The sequence below is a fragment of the Triticum aestivum genome, chromosome 5A (genome assembly GCF_018294505.1).
Source record: "Triticum aestivum cultivar Chinese Spring chromosome 5A, IWGSC CS RefSeq v2.1, whole genome shotgun sequence".
Lineage (NCBI taxonomy): Eukaryota > Viridiplantae > Streptophyta > Magnoliopsida > Poales > Poaceae > Triticum > Triticum aestivum.
This window is the reverse complement of record NC_057806.1, coordinates 21,699,623-21,713,227: the sequence shown is the minus strand read 5'-3', so window position 1 is coordinate 21,713,227 and position 13,605 is coordinate 21,699,623.

The following is a 13,605-nucleotide window of genomic DNA, read 5'->3' as shown; positions in this document are numbered from 1 at the left end:
ATTCACTCCGGACTATCGGGCCCGGAGGTTGAAGCGAAAAGGTCCGCAACAACAAATGATCTACAATCCGGCTAGAAGGCATTATACATGTCACTTTAATTACATAGTCATGCAGACTGACTAAACTCCTCCTCTATACCATCCAACAGGCAGTCTAGCTTACAATCCTATTGGGAATACTTTGCGGCTAATTCTACTTTCCCATAAACTAAGCTAACGGGGATCTCTTTTTCGTCGGGCCCCATAGGTCCGACCTCGGCCATGTGATTTAGGTCTGCCTAGGTATACCGAGTCTTCACCATGGCCGAGGCCTCTCTGTCACCCTGTCGGCAGGCCGATATCTTCCATAATAGGAGGCACCGCCGTGCTCCCTTGAGCTTATCCGTAAGCTCTGCAACGCCCTATGGCAGGGAGACAGATGGCTACAAAGCCTGGGCAACACCTTGCATCACCTGCCGAACTTGTTCGTGCAGATGTGACAGCTCGGATAGAAGATCACCCGCAGACCCGGGCATTTCCTCCGCGGGACGACCCGTCAGCATACCTATAGACATAACGCTATTAGTCGGCTTCTTCACCGAATTCCTTTAAAAGGATTCGTTCAAGCACTTACTGAAAATGCCGCGCTGAAGCCGCTTATTCTCCTTCTCGGAGTCGGCAAGCTGGCCCCGAACGTCTTTTAGTTCCATGCTCATCTTAATATTGGTGTATTGGAGATTGTTTTTCTCCTGCCTAACCTCAGTCAGCACGCGTTTGCCAGCCTCTAGCTGTCGCATAACATGCTGGTCCTCCGGATTTTCTCCAGATTCATCTGCAACATCTGTCGTTAGATCTGTAGCCATGACGCACATTATATGGTAACCATCACCCTTTAAAATAAATGTTACCAGCAGGTGACTTTTTCGGTTCCTGCAATGCGACCACAACAGCCCGCAGTTGGGTCTTGCATTCCTCTAGCTCCTGGGTTAGCCTAGTATTCTTCTCTGTAAGAACCTGCACAAATAAGATGATCCTTAAATCAGTTATGCTAACTGTTTCAAGTCTCAGGGGCTACTGATACATATGAATCGTCAGATTCACTTACCCGTACATCCTTTACATATTGATCCGTGGCTCTGGCTAGGCGATCTTGAGCAGCACGGAGGTGCGCCTCTTCGGAATTGAAGGCATCAAATGCCTCCGGTGAGAAACAAGCGTCCCGGAGTACGGCCCAGCGGCGCCTATGGTTCATGGCGCTTTCCACTTCTGAGTTAGTAGCGGATAACCTATCTGCATCCTTCGTAGAGGGATTATCCGGCGCCTGCCCCATATCGGCTTCCACCTCTATGTCCGGTCCTGGCGCCCGGCTGGTGGAAGCATGATTAGTAACATCGCCGGACATATTCTGGCGAGCGTTTTTTCTGTTAAAGAAATGCGGGCGTCATTATATTTCAAGAGAGACGACAACCATGGAGCGGGGTTTGTTATACCTTTGCGCTGGCGTCTCCGTCCTGACCGCCTTCCTTTTTGGCCCGCCCGGCCTCGGTGCCTCATGTTGGCGTGTTGCCAAAGGCTTGGTAGGGCGTCCCGAATGCCTTCCCTGTAAAATGCCATGTGTATATGGTGGGTGAAGTGTCTAAAAGGGGATCCTAGTTTTGGAGTTGGGACTTTTTGGTTTTTTACGTGCGATGCAGGGAGCAGTCCAGGATAGTCGGCCGTAATGGCCACCATGGCATCATCGCAGCTTAACTGATAGAACTGCCGGTCTATCAGCTCCACGGATATAACCGAATCTTCTTCGAGTCCGGAGTCGAGGGCCCGGTCAGTGTCCTCTGGTTGTGGAGAAGGGCTACTGACCTCCTTTATGGCCTTTCGCAGTTCCTGCCGCAAAGTGGCAAGGTAAATACTTACGACAAAGAATGCGGGAACAATGGGAGCAGGGAGATATGACTTACCCAGCTTGGAGGATTGTACATGGAGAATCCATCCCGTGGTTTGATGCGGGTGAACTCCTCCTCCTCACCCTTGAACAGTTCGGACAGAATCTTCGCTAGAGCGGCAGCATTGTCTGGACCCTTACGCCCGTAGTGGGTGGCGTCATCCGCCCCGTTATAACACCACAAGGGGTGCCCACGATATTGAAGTGGCTGCACTCCCCGCCCTATGCAAATTGACATGACTTCAATTATTGTCAATCCTGATTGAGCCAGTGCTTTGATCCGGTTCATCAGATAGAGGACTTCTCTGTTGTCTTCCGCCTGGGGGCTCCATGGGCGCCAACTTCGGCGCTTCTTCAGAGGAGTATTGTTGAACTCAGGTAGACCACGTCGAACAGGGTCCGGAAGGGGGACGTCCTCCATATAAAACCATTCCGAAGGCCAGTCTTCGGACGGTTTCTTCGGGGTACCGACAGGTATCCGGTGTCGGTGATGCGCCATATTTCAGCTCCGCCCACTTGATAAAGTGATTCCCTCTGTGTGCGAGGGACAAGGCAGAATAGCCTTTTCCACAGCTTGAAGTGAGCCTCGCAGCCCAGGAACAACTCGCAGAGAGCAACATAGCCGGCGATATGTAGAATGGAGGCAGGGGTGAGATTGTGTAATTGGAGGACGTAGAACTCCAGGAGCCCACGGAGGAATAAGTGAATTGGAAATCTGAGTCCCCTTAGTAAATAAGGAACAAGGCAGACCCGTTCTCCCATGGAGGGACAAGGAAGGCTCTCTGCTTGCGCCCCGCCATTGTAGGTGGCGAGCCTGTAACACCCCGGATATGATTTACCTATTATGTAATCCAACTCTTGTCGTTTCCGTTGTTAAGTTATTTTGTTTTCTCAGGTTCGGGTTTTTGTCTCCGTGTGTTTTTATCATTGTCATGCATCTCATATCATGTCATCATGTGCATTGCGTTTGCATACGTGTTCGCCTCATGCATCCGAGCATTTTCCCCGTTGTCCGTTTTGCATTCCGGCGCTCCGTTCTCCTCCGGTGGTCATTTCTACCTTTCTTTCGTGTGTGGGGATTAAACATTTCCGGATTGGACCGAGACTTGACAAGCAGCCTTGGTTTACTACCGGTAGACCGCCTGTCAAGTTTCGTACCATTTGGACTTCGTTTGATGCTCCAACGGTTAACCGAGGGACCGAAAAGGCCTCGTGTGTGTTGCAGCCCAACACCCCTTCAATTTGTCCCAAAACCCATAAAAACCTTCTCCATCATCTAGAGCATTCGATCACGATCGCGTGGCCGAAAACCGCACCTCATTTGGACTGTCCTAGCTCCCTCTATACCTATATAAAGACACCCCCCGAAAATCTCCTTCTCCTTCCCCCGAAAACCCTAGATCCATCTCCACCCGCCGCCGCCGGACAAAGCCGCCACCGACGGACACGTCCGGACACCCCGCCGCTGCCACGTGGCCCTCTCCTGTTGGCCGCCGCCCGGCGCCCACTTCGCTGCCGCGCGGGCCCGCCGGGGCCCGGGGAGAGCCCTCCCGGCCCACGCACGCGCGCCCCGCCGCCTGGGATTCGCCCCGCCGCCCGGGTCCTTCCGCCGCCGCCTTGCCGGACTCCGGCCACCTCCGGCCGGCGCGCCACCGCGGCTGGCGAGCTCGAGCTCCGCCCACGTCGCCTCGCCCGGCCACCAGTCCGCCCGGCGCCGCCTCCGCCTCCGTCTTCCGCCTCCGCCGCACCCCTCCAGCCGGCGTGCCCCCATCTCTAACTCCGGCGAGCTCCAAGTCCGACTCTGTCCATCCTCGTTTTGCGTGCTCCGGCGAGATCCGATCCAGATCCGAAAAACCCTAGGGGTTGACCTTTTTCTTCACTAAGTTTTGAATTTATTTAGCTATTTTCATCATGTCGTAACTCCGCATCCGTAGCTCCGTGTTGGGCATATAGCATATCAAAATGTTCATCTCAGAGAGTACATCATTTCATCTCATTGCATAATTTTCATTTGAGTTCATCTTGATGCCCGAAATGCTGTTGGAAAAATGCTATTTGAGATAATTGTCAGATCTGCTGCTCCAATTAGATTTTTGTCATTTTTGTCATGATTAATGTGTGCATGATATGCCCCTGTGCTCTACATGTGTTTTGTTATATGTTTTGCCATCTATCCAGAGGTGCAACCCATGTATTTTTTTTATGTGTGTGGTGACTAGCACAAGCTTGCAAAGTGGTGCATTCGTTAATGCTGATTTCAGGGACTTAGCATTTCCACCAAGTCATTGGACTGTTTATCTCATTATGCCATATGTTCATGTTTTTTGCTAGTGATCCGTGCCTCTTTTGAGGATGATCAGTAAGGATATTATGTTAATATTGTAGTGCTCTATCCATCCATGTCTTTGTTTGCAATTATGGAGCACCCTAGCTTGAGTCAATCGAGCTCTACTTTTGCTATTTCGTGAATCTGGGCAGATTGTCTACTTGTTAGCGATTTGGCCGAGGATGTTGTAGTTGATCCGTGCATGCTATGTTATTGTTCTTGCCATGTCTAGCTTGTATTTTGTGTATTCTTGATGGGTGTGTGCTTAGATTGTCATGACTTTCTCTTTAGTGAGTGCATCGAGCTCGTAAATATGCCTACTTGATATCTGATTTTGCATGCTCCAGTTTTTCACTAAGTCTGAGAACTGATTATGTTTTTTGCCATGTTCACATGCTTGCAAATGTATTTTCTGATCCCTTTTGGCTCAAGGTCACTAAGGATCTTTTGTTAAGCTCTTTGAGTAACTCCATGCTATGCTTTAATTTGCCATGTTCAGCTCCTGTAGCATATAGTTTTCATGCTCCAAAGAGTGCTATCTGATCTGAAATTCCAGATAAGTGTTAATTTTACCAAGTCTGAAATCTGTTTGCAAAATGCATTATTGCCATGCTTGTTTGAACCTGTTAATGGATGAATTGGCCGTAGCTCAGTGTTCATCTTTTGTTAAGCACCATGAATGGATCCCTGCCATGTATTTTTTGCCATGTTTGTGTGCTGTAGCATGTTCATCTTGTTGCATTTATATGGTTACTTGCTGTAAATCGCAGACCGGTGTCATATTTGAATCGCTTGCCATTTCCAAACCGTAACCCCGATTCCGGTGATCTTTATATCGTTTTCAAGCGATTTCATCTCACCTTTCCAGTGGCACACTTGGTTTTCCATGTTGAGGCCAGGTTCATTCATTCCTTGTCAAATCTTGCATATGCATCACATATTGCATCCCGCATAGCATACCATCTTTACATCATGTTGTTTGAGTTTGCACGTGGTTGATTGTGTCCTTGTTGCTTGTTTCTCTTGTTTGGGTAGAGCCGGGAGACGAGTTCGCTATCGAGGAGCCCGTTGAGTTTGCTTTCGAGGATCTAGTCAACTCTGACAACTTTGCAGGCAAGATGATCATACCCTCGAAAACACTTCTATCTTTGCTTTGCTAGATGCTCGCTCTTTTGCTATGCCTATGATACGATGCCTACCACTTGCTTATCATGCCTCCCAAATTACCATGTCAAACCTCTAACCCACCATGTCCTAGCAAACCGTTGATTGGCTATGTTACCGCTTTGCTCAGCCCCTCTTATAGCGTTGCTAGTTGCAGGTGAAGATTGGAGACCGTTCCTTGTTGGAACATTATTTACTTGTTAGGATATCATTATATTGCCATGTTATCTTAATGCATCTATATACTTGGTAAAGGGTGGAAGGCTCGGCCTCTCTCCTAGTGTTTTGTTCCACTCTTGCCGCCCTAGTTTCCGTCATATCGGTGTTATGTTCCCGGATTTTCGCGTTCCTTACGCGGTTGGGTTATAATGGGAACCCCTTGATAGTTCGTCTCGATTAAAGCTTTTCCAGCAATGCCCAACCTTGGTTTTACCATTTGCCACCTAGCCTCTTTTTCCCTTGGGTTTCCGGAGCCCGAGGGTCATCTTATTTTAACCCCCCCCCCCCCCGGGCCAGTGCTCCTCTGAGTGTAGTTCCACCTGTCAGCTGCCGGTGGCCACCAGGGGCAACTATGGGCTGGCCTACTCGTACCTAGGACAATCTGAGTGTGCCCTGAGAAAGAGATATGTGCAGCTCCTATCGGGATTTGTCGGCACATTCGGGCGGTGTTGCTGGATTTGTTTTAACTTGTCGAAGTGTCTTGAAGAACCGGGATGCCGAGTCTGATCGGAATGTCTCGGGAGGAGGTCTATTCCTTCGTTGACCGTGAGAGCTTGTCATGGGCTAAGTTGGGACTCCCCTGCAGGGATTTGAACTTTCGAAAGTCGTGCCCACGGTTATGGGCAGATGGGAATTTGGTAATGTCCGGTTGTAGATAACTTGAACCTTACTTAATTAAAATGAATCAGCTGGGTGAGTTACCGTGATGGTCTCTTCTCGGCGGAGTCCGGGAAGTGAACACGGTGTTGGAGTAATGCTTGCATAGGTTGTTCTCTAGTTACTCGCTCGCGCTTTGCTTTCTCTTCTTGCTCTCTTTTGCGAACAGGTTAGCCACCATATATGCTAGTCGCTTGCTGCAGCTCCACATAAATTACCTTGCCTTACCTATAAGCTTAAATAGTCTTGATCGCGAGGGTGCGAGATTGCTAAGTCCCTGTGGCTCACAGATTACTATTAAACCAGACGCAGGCCGTGATGACTCCGTTCCAGATGACGCGCTTGAGCTCAAGTGGGAGTTCGACGAGGACTCACGCCGTTACTATGTTTCTTTCCCTGATGATCAGTAGTGGTGCCTAGTTGGGACGATCGGGACCGTGTCGCATGTTGGGTTGTTCTTTTATTTTGGCGCCGTGGTCGGGCCATGAGTGTTTGGATGATGTAGTGTTATTTATGTACTTTGATTGACGTGGCCAGTGTAAGCCATCTATGTATCTCCCCTTTTATTATCTATATATATTACGTGGGATGTTGTGAAGATTGCCTAACTTGCGACATTGCTTTCAATGAGGCTATGCCTCTAAGTCGTGCCTCGACACGTGGGAGATATAGCCGCATCGAGGGCGTTACAAGTTGGTAATCAAAGCCTTCCCCGACCTTAGGAGCCCCCACTGATTGATCGTTTTTAGCAGCCGTTGTTGAGTCTACAAAAATGTTTTGAGTCATTTAGGAATTATATATCGGAGAGTTTAGGAATTCTTTTTACTTCCCAGTCTCTTCATAGCTCTGGTGAGGCATCCTGACGTAGAGTTTTGACTCTTCTCTTCTCAAATTTCACTAAAAAAAATTTTGGATCACGCGGGTATCTTGGAATTGTTCTGATGGTTTTGTGACGAGAACATTGTTCTTGGTGCCTCATGTCTTTAGGGGTTGTGGCAGTGTCTCGGGGAGTTGAGCTCCGAGGTGTTGTCGTCACAAGTTTATCGTTACAGTTCTGGAATACCTAAGATTAGTACGCCGACATCGAAAATCTCTTTTATGCAGTTCGTTGGTGAGATAACCTCGACGCCACCCAGTACTTGGGCGGGAGTTCGGGAGTATCGCCATAACTTGTATAACGGATACCTTTCGAAGGTTGAGGTAGATGGTTTCCAATGTTTTTCTCGGTTATGTGTTGAAGGATGGATACAGCTGGATGTAGGATTTGCTATTTTTGGGTGAGATATTATGCTTCCCCTGTATCCCCAACACCTGATTGCATAACCGGAAAGGTTCGGGAGTTTCATAGGTGGGAATTCTTGTAGCTCTAGTTCTTCTTCCACGGATATTTGGTTTGAGATTGGGATTTCTTACCGAGTATTCATTCTTGATCCGTACCTTGTTGATTTATTTCTCTACCTAAATTCTAAGTGGCTTTTCAATTTATGGATATGTGACAATTTCAAGTGGAATGCATTCGTTCATTTTGTTCGGATGTGAAGACTATATGTTGCAATTTTCATTCCGTTGGATTCAGCTTCAATATTTGTCTATCAATGTGCTAATGGATGTCAACCTCTTCAAGATGGCTCCTCCAACGAGCACGACTCTGAATGCTGATCCGCCACCACCTCCACCTCCTTCGGAGGCATGGCAAGCTGTGATGGCCGCAACCAATGCAAACACGTAGTTGATCATGCAAATTCTTCAAGAGCGCAATCAAGTGAACCAAGGCAACCAAGGCAACAATCAAAATCACTTTGCTACACTCAACCAGTTCCTTGCTAATCAGCCAAAGACTTTCAGCAATTGTGTTGAGGCAACTGATGCTGACGATTGGCTCATGGATCTGTGCAAGCATTTTCAGTGCAGTAACGTCAGCCTGAGGACTTTGTCAAGTTCGCTTCCTTCCAACTCAAAGACCAAGCTGCAGAGTGGTTCCAGCAGTACAAGGATTCCAGAGGACGTGTGATTACCTGGGATGAATTCCGTCAAGATTTCAAAGCTCATCATATTCCTCAGAGCGTGGTTGAAAGCAAGCATGAGGAATTCCGCAACCTGAAGCAAGGCTCTTTGTCTGTCTATGACTACAACAAGTTGTTCCAGAAGCTCGCCCGCTTTGCTAAGAAGGACGTCCCTGATGAGAAGAGCATGATATACCAGTTCAGGGGTGGTCTCAGAGAAGAAATCCAGCTAGCTCTTGTTCTCTTTGAGCCCTTGAGGTACGATGAGTTCTACAACATGGCATTGAACCAAGAGGTTGCTCAACTGAGGTGTGATGCTTCCAAGAAGCGAGTCAGAGATGTTACTCCTTCTTCCTCTACTCAAGTGGCCAAGCAGCAGAAGTATTGGCTTCCTCCTCCTCTGTTCCGTCAGCCGTATCAGAAGAGCAAAGGTGGCAGTGGATCTTCCCACCCACCCAACCCTGGTTTTCAGAACAAGACTTCGTCTCAAGCTCTAAGATCGAGTGCACCGTACCACCATCCACTTTCAGAGGTCACGCGCAACAAGTGCCAACAGAAGGGTCACTATGCCAACAAATGCTTCAATCAGAGGCGTCTTCCTCCTCCTCCTGTGAGATCGGCAAGTATAGCTGTGGTCAAGCATAACTCCAAGCATGCCAAGGTCAACTTGATGAATACAGCTCAGGCAGAGGACGCGTCAGATGTCATCATGGGTAACCTCCCTGTTAATGATATTCCAGCTAAAGTTCTTTTTGACACTGGTGCATCGCATTGTTTCATCTCGAGACCGTTTACATCTAGGCATGAATTGATTTCGCAAGTTTTGCCTAGTCCGTTAGCAGTTGTTTCTCCCGGTAAGCGCATGCATGCTAACTCCATCGTTACGGATGTTACTATCACCTTGGGTGACTACAAGTTTATGGCTTCTCCAACGGTTCTTGGTGACTCGGATATTGATCTTATTCTCGGAATGAAGTGGCTTTCTAAGCATAAGGCTCAGCTTGATTGTGCAGCCAGGCATATTCAATTGACTCATTCGTCTAAGGATGTAATTGTCTTTGCCGCTCGTGATGATACTATCCGTCTGTTTTCTCTCAGTGAGAAGGGTGAACTGGATGCTATCTCGCAGATTCCAGTCGTTTGCGAATATCAAGACATCTTTCCAGAAGAGCTTCCAGGAATGCCTCTGCACCGGCCAGTTGAATTCGTCATCGATCTTGAGCCTGGCACGGAACCAGTGTGCAAGCGTCCTTACAAGCTCGGACCTAAAGAGTTGAAGGAGCTGAAGAAGCAACTCGATATTCAAGAGAGAATGGGTCTTATCCGACCTAGTTCTTCTCCGTGGGGTTGCGGTGTTCTTTTTGTGAAGAAGAAGGATGGAACGGACCGACTTTGTGTTGATTACCGTCCATTGAACAAGAAGACCATCAAGAACAAATACCCACTTTCCAACATCAACGAGCTGTTCGAACAACTCAAAGGTGCCTAAGTATTCTCCAAGCTTGATCTCCATATGAGTTATCATCAGATTCGAATCCGTGAGCAAGATATTCCCAAGACGGCTTTCACGACAAGCTATGGTTCATATGAATACACTGTCATGTCTTTTGGCCTCGTCAATGCTCCTCCGACGTTCTCTCGCATGATGAACTTCATCTTCAACGCCTATACCAATGACTTCGTTTTGGTCTATCTCGACGACATTCTGATCTTTTCGAAGAACAAGGAATATCATGCCAAGCACTTGCGTTTGGTACTCGATAAGCTCAGGGAACACCAGTTCTACGCCAAGTTCTCCAAGTGCGAATTTTGGCTCGATGAGGTTCTTCATCTTGGGCATATCATCTTTGCCAAGGGCATCGCGGTGAATCCTAAGAAGGTGTCTGCAATTATGAATTGGGAACCACCTCAGAACGTGAAGCAACTCCGTAGCTTCCTCGGTCTCGCAAGCTACTATCGAAGATTCGTTGAAAACTTTTCTAAGATCGCGAAGCCTCTCTCAAATCTTCTCCAGAAGCACGTCAAGTACGTTTGGTCTCTGGAATGTGACATCGCTTTCAACACTTTGAAAGAGAAATTGGTCACTGCTCCAGTTCTGACTCCTCCTGATGAATCCAAGCCGTATGAGGTCTTTTGTGATGCCTCTCTCCAAGGTCTTGGCGCAGTGTTGATGCAAGAGAAGAAAGTTGTGGTGTATACCTCTCGCCAGTTGAAGCCCAACGAGAAGAACTACCCCACTCATGACCTCGAGTTGGCGGCAGTTGTGCATGCTCTTTTGACTTGGAGACATCTCTTATTGGGAAGGAAAGTGGACATTTTCACTGACCACAAGAGTCTCAAGTACATCTTCACTCAGCCTAATCTCAACCTCAGGAAGACTCGATGGGTCGAAATGATTCAAGAGTATAATCCGAGTATCGAGTATACTCCAGGCAAGGCCAATGTGATTGCTGACGCATTGAGCAGGAAGGCTTACTGCAACAGTCTTATTCTCAAGCCTTATCAACCCGAGCTTTGTGAAGCTTTCCGCAAACTTAATCTGCAAGTTGTTCCTCAAGGTTTCCTCGCCAACCTTCAAGTCTCTCCTACCTTGGAAGACCAGATTCGCCAAGCTCAGCTTCTTGATGCTATGGTGAAGAAGGTGAAGATTGGGATTGCCAAGAGTCAACCCAAGTACAAGTGCTACCGCCTTGATGACAATGATACTCTCTTCTTCGAGGATCGTATTGTTGTGCCCAAAGGTGATCTTCGTAAGGTTATCATGAACGAGGCTCACAATTCTCTCCTCTCCATCCACCCTGGGAGCACGAAGATGTATCAGGACCTCAAGCAGGCTTATTGGTGGACTCGAATGAAGCACGAGATTGCTCAGTTCGTGAATGAGTGTGATGTCTGCAGAAGAGTGAAGGCAGAACACCAAAGGCCAGCGGGTCTCCTCCAACCTCTTTCCATTCCAGAATGGAAGTTTGACCACATTGAGATGGACTTCGTGAGTGGGTTTCCAAAGTCCAAACGTGGCAATGATGCTATATTCGTTGTCATCGACAAACTCACTAAAGTGGCTCACTTTCTGCCTATCAAAGAGTCTATCACTGCAGCTCAATTGGCGGAACTCTATACCTCTCAAATTGTCTCTCTGCACGGTATTCCATAAGTGATCTCTTCAGACCATGGCAGCATCTTTACCTCCAAGTTTTGGGATTCTTTTCAGAAGGCCATGGGCACCAACATCCGCTTCAGCACAACTTTCCATCCTCAAACTAGCGGTCAAGTCAAGCGTGTCAATCAGATTCTTGAAGATATTCTCAGGGCTTGTGTGATCTCCTTCGGCATGAAGTGGCAGGATTGTCTTCCATATGCTGAATTCTCCTACAACAACAGTTTTCAAGAAAGTTCGGGCAAGGTCCCGTTCAAAATTCTGTATGGCAGGAAGTGCCGTACCCCTCTCAACTGGTCTGAAACCAGTGAACGTCAGCTTCTCGGTAATGACTTAATCACAGAGGCAGAGGAAATGTGCAAAGTCATTCGAGATAACCTCAAAGCAGCCCAATCCCGCCAAAAGAGCTACTATGATAGTAAGCACCGTGATTTGGCTTTTGAGATTGGAGAACATGTTTACCTCCGCGTCTCTCCAATGAAAGGTACTTGTCGCTTCGGTATCAAAGGGAAGCTTGCCCCTAGATACGTGGGACCTTTCAAGATCGTCAGCAAGAGAGGCGATCTCGCCTATCAACTCGAGCTTCCTTCAAACTTTGCAAATGTGCATGACGTGTTCCATGTCTCTCAGCTTCGAAAGTGCTTCAAGACTCTTGACCGCACCGTCACCTTCGAAGACATTGAGCTCCAAGCAGATCTCTCTTATCGTGAGCACCCCGTTGCTATTCTTGAAGAGACTGAACGCAAGACTCGCAACAAGTTGATCAAATTCCTCAAAGTCAAGTGGTCACACCATTCCGACCGTGAAGCTACCTGGGAACGCGAGGATCACCTCCGTTCTGAGTACCCGGCGTTCTTTCAGTCCTAGGTCTCGGGATGAGATCCTTTCGTAGTGGTGGAGTGTTTTAACACCCCGGATATGATTTACCTATTATGTAATCCAACTCTTGCCGTTTCCGGCGTTAAGTTATTTTATTTTCTCGGGTTCGGGTTTTTGTCTCTGTGTGTTGTTATCGTTGTCATGCATCTCATATCATGTCATCATGTGCATTGTGTTTGCATACGTGTTCGCCTCATGCATCCGAGCATTTTCCCCGTTGTCCGTTTTGCATTCCGGCGCTCCGTTCTCCTCCGGTGGTCATTTCTACCTTTCTTCCGTGTGTGGGGATTAAACATTTCCGGATTGGACCGCGACTTGACAAGCGGCCTTGGTTTACTACTGGTAGACCGCCTGTCAAGTTTCGTACCATCTGGACTTTGTTTGATGCTCCAACGATTAACCGAGGGACCGAAAAGGCCTCGTGTGTGTTGCAGCCCAACACCCCTTCAATTTGGACCAAAACCCACCAAAACCTTTTCCATCATCTAGAGCGTTCGAACACGACCGCGTGGCCGAAAACCGCGCCTCATTTGGACTCTCCTAGCTCCCTCTATGCCTATATAAAGACACCCCCGAAAATCTCCTTCTCCTCTCTCCCCCCCCCCCGAAAACCCTAGATCCATCTCCACCCGCCGCCGCCGGACAAAGCCACCACCGACGGACACGTCCGGGTCTGCCCCGCCGCTTCCACGTGGCCCTCTCCCGTTGGCCACCACCTGGCGCCCACTTCGCCGCCGCGCGGGCCCGTCGGGGCCCGGGAGAGCCCTCCCAGCCCACGCGCGCGCCCCGCCGCCCGGGTCCTTCCGCCGCCGCCTTGCCGGACTCCGGCCACCTCCGACCGGCATGCCACCGCGGCCGGCGAGCTCCACCCACGCCGCCTCGCCCGACCACCGCTCCGCCCGGCGCCGCATCCGCCTCCGTCTTCCGCCTCCGCCGCACCCCTCCCGCTGGCATGCCCCCACCTCCAAGTCCGGCGAGCTCCAAGGCCGACCCTAGCCATCCTCGTTTTGCGTGCTCCAGCGAGATCTAATCCAGATCTGAAAAACCCTAGGGGTTGACCTTTTTCTTCACTAAGTTTTCAGTTTATTTAGCTATTTTCATCATGTCGTAACACCGCATCCGTAGCTCCGTTTTGGGCATATAGCATATCGAATTGTTCATCTCAGAGAGTACATCATTTCATCTCATTGCATCATTTTTATTTGAGTTCATCTTGATGCCTGAAATGCTGTTGGAAGAATGCTATTTGAGATAATTGTCAGATCTGCTGCTCCAATTAGAT